This window comes from Myotis davidii, unplaced genomic scaffold, assembly GCF_000327345.1.
Source record: "Myotis davidii unplaced genomic scaffold, ASM32734v1 scaffold1334, whole genome shotgun sequence".
NCBI classification, from domain to species: Eukaryota; Metazoa; Chordata; class Mammalia; order Chiroptera; family Vespertilionidae; genus Myotis; species Myotis davidii.
Window position 1 is genome coordinate 195133 of NW_006285046.1, and position 3477 is coordinate 198609.

Consider the following 3477-nt stretch of genomic DNA (forward strand, 5'->3'; position numbering starts at 1 on the left):
GAGGAAAAGAAAAGGGGCCCAAGTGCCTCAGGCCTGAGCTCCTTGCGTTCAGGAACGGGCAGCTATGGAGCACTTACTATGTGCCAGGCCCTGCGAGAAGCCGTGCACAGGCTGAAATCCTCAAGTGCTCATTATAATCCGTGGCCAGTGTGACCAGGGCCCTGTCTACAGATTAGAGAGGCCAGGTGGCTTCTCCTTTCCACCAGAGCCGAGGTCCAGGCCTAGATCCATCTGATTGTTGCACAGCCTCTCCCTGTAACCACTGAGCACCCTGCCACCCACCCACACAGGCACTCAACTTGGTTCAGTCAACCTTTGAAGCAAATTACCTTTATTGTTGAAAGTATTACGGATCCCCCTTTCTCCCCATTGACCTCCTCCACCCCACTCCTGCCCCCTCCCCTGGCGAACCAACGTTTATTAAAATGCTGTAGCAAGAGAAGGAAACCCAGGCAAGCTAGATGGAGAGGCTGTGAACAGGGTGGAAGTGAGGGAGGTTCTTGAGGATGGGTCAAGGGTGAGCAGGAAAGCAAATGTTACTCTAGAAGATTCTTTCTGAGAAGGGGGGAACCCCAGGGCTGGGAGCTGTGACTGAGCTCCTCCAAGCCCTCATGCGACTCCTTGGACCAGGAATAAACTTGAGAAGGACTGTGCCACACTGGAGCAGAAACTCATAATCTCATTCAAGATGAACTTCACCACGCTGACAAGGGACTCCTGCACCCAGACCAGCACGTCCAGCCACGTCTTCTGCAGTTGACTTAGCATCTCTTGGAACAAACTCAGTACCTCTTCACAAAAGCTCTTCCCAGTCTTCTGGGCGCCTGTGAGAGAGACTAGTTAGGAAGCCAGGGCAAAGTGGAATAGGGACTGAGGCAGATGGTTAAGCGACTAAGCCTTTATAGCCATCTAGTACATTGCAAAATCCTGTCTTCCCTAACCAAGGACACAAGAGTAAATGGTTTAGCCCTAACCGGTTTGTCTCAGTGGATAGAGTGTCGGCCTGCAGACTCAAGGGTCCCAGGTTCGACTCCGGTCAAGGGCATGTACCTTGGTTGCGGGCACATCCCCAGTAGGGGGTGTGCAGGAGGCAGCTGATCGATGTTTCTCTCTCATCGATGTTTCTAACTCTCTATCCTTCTCCCTTCCTCTCTGTAAAAAATCAATAAAATGTATTTTTTTTTAAATGAGTAAATTGTTTAGAGCATCATCCCGTACACCAGTACAGGTTGTGGGTTCAATTCCCAGTCAGGGCACATACCTAGCTTGCAGGTTTAATCCTTGTTCAAAGCAAATACAAGAGACAACCAATTAATGTTTCTCTCTCAAATAGATGTTTCTCTCCTTCTCTCTCTCTCTCTTCCTCTCTCTCTCCCCCTTCCTCTCTCTCTAAAATCAATAAACATATCCTCAGGTGAGGATTAAAAAAAAAAAAAAAAGACTAAGGGGCTCATACTTCTCCTCCCAAAACAGGCGGAAAATAGCTTAAATCACCCCACTCAGGGAGACAGATAGCAGAAATCCAGTTAGTGCTAACCACCCCCAAGCACAGGTGAAGTTGAAGCAGTGGTTCTCAACCTTCCTAATGCCATGACCCTTTAATACAGCTCCTCATGTTGTGGTGACCCCCAATTTCATTGTTACAAATTGAACATAATGAAAGCATAGTGATTAATCACAAAAACAATATGTAATTATATATGTGTTTTCCGATGGTCTTAGGCGACCCCTGCAAAAGGGTCTTTCGACCCCCAAAGGGGTCAAGACACACAGGTTGAGAACTGCTGAGTTAAAGGAACACATCTCATTTTGGCACATCAGCATAAAGCTGATGAATATTCTATTGAGATCCTTCCCCAAGACCTCCTCTAAACTCCCAGCCTTTAAACCCTCAACACAAAGGACCAGGAGCAAGCCCACACCTTTCTTCCCTTTTAGGCATGCATCTTCTAAACCCGTAGTCAGCAAACTGCGGCTCGCAAGCCACATGCGGCTCTTTGGCCCGTTGAGTGTGGCTCTTTCACAAAATACCGCGTGTGGGCGCGCATGTACAGTGCGATTGAAACTTCGTGGCCCATGTGCAGAAGTCGGTATTTTGTGGAAGAGCCAGAATTTTGTGGAAGAGCCACACTCAAGGGGCCAAAGAGCCGCACTTTGCCGAGCCGCACTTTGCCAACCACTGGCCTAACAATTCCGGTCAAGGGCACATGCCCAGGTTGTGAGCTTGATCCCCAGTGTGGGGCGTGCAGGAGGCAGCTGATCAATAATTCTCTCTCATCACTGGTGTTTCTATCTCTCTCTCCCTCTCCCTTTCTCTCTGAAATCAATAAAAATATATATTTTTAAAAATAAACAAAAACAAACATCCTCTCAAAATCACCTGGACGTTGGTTCTGCGATCCTTCTGGCTCAGAGTCCTGCTCCGGGCCTGGTTTCTGTCCAGGGCGGACTCTGCTACAAACTCTGTTACGCAGTTCCTGCTGCTGCTCCGGAAGTAAGGGAGTAGATTCCTGTGGGGATGGGCCATGTGTAGGGTCTGACCAGGTTCTGACAGAAGCTCACACAGGGAGCTGCCTGCTTTCCTGACGCCAGTCCACACACAAAGACTTCTCTCGGAGGTTAAGCGCCCCAACTCCACTTTGTAGCTAAACCACGAGGGTCGTACCTGTTTGCTGGCTGACTGGCCTCTGAGGCCAGCACCAGGCCCAGGGGGTTCCTCATTAACGCATGGAGGTGAGGGCAGGGCTTTGGCCACTGTGTGCTCGGGGGGAGGTCAGGAGCTGGTGCCAGCCACCCCTCCACCCCACCGCACCCCACTCAGGGGCTGTGTATGCTCATGGCAGCGCCAACATCACAAGCGATTAGGGGTGAAGGGGAAGCACAGAGGGCTGTGACAGGAGCCTCAGACTCACCTGGTTGTTCTCACAGTGAGCCAATAAGGTATCAAGCGCGGCCTCATTGATGCTGATCTGAGGAGAGGAGGGTGTGGAGGCTGCAGGCCTGCTCCTGCCGGCTGTGGTCTGTAGTCCCCACTGTGACCTCCAAGGGAGCCAAAGCTCACCCCAATAACCTGGCCCAGCCAAACTCCTGGGGACTAAACTTTGGGGGAGGGGGGGGGCAAAACTCACCTTCAGCTGTTCTATGCCTCTTTGGGCCTATTGGGAAAAAATGACTTGGTTTAAATTCCCCCGGCCTCCCTCACTTTCAGTCTTATCCCATGTTCTCAGCTCGCGGTCTCCCCATAACTGGTCCAGCCATGTGCCTGGGGACCTGCTCTGTCTTCAGTATACCTATGACTTGGACACCTCTCAGGCTCCCTGGGCCTTCCTATCCCCCACCTGTGTACTCACCCCCCACACAGGTGTGAATTTTGTCCAGTGTAAGGGAGAGCCAACCTGAGGTGGCACCTTCATTATCATCATCATCATCATCATCATCATCATCATCGTCATCATCATTGTGAATGCCCCCCCCCCA

The 3477-nt window shown here is 50.8% G+C and overlaps 1 protein-coding gene across 1 annotated transcript in view; it reads right to left on the bottom strand.

Moving 5' to 3' along the window:
- The window catches only part of IL32 (interleukin 32), a 25441-nt gene extending 22290 nt beyond the window's left edge, over positions 1–3151 (bottom strand). The window contains exons 1-2 of the mRNA XM_015558540.1: positions 3129–3151; positions 2913–2969 (exon numbers count right to left, since the gene is read on the bottom strand). The gene's annotated coding sequence lies outside the window, so the exon portion shown is untranslated. The remainder of the gene's footprint in view (positions 1–2912; positions 2970–3128) is intronic.
- Between the last annotated feature and the right edge of the window lie 326 nt (positions 3152–3477).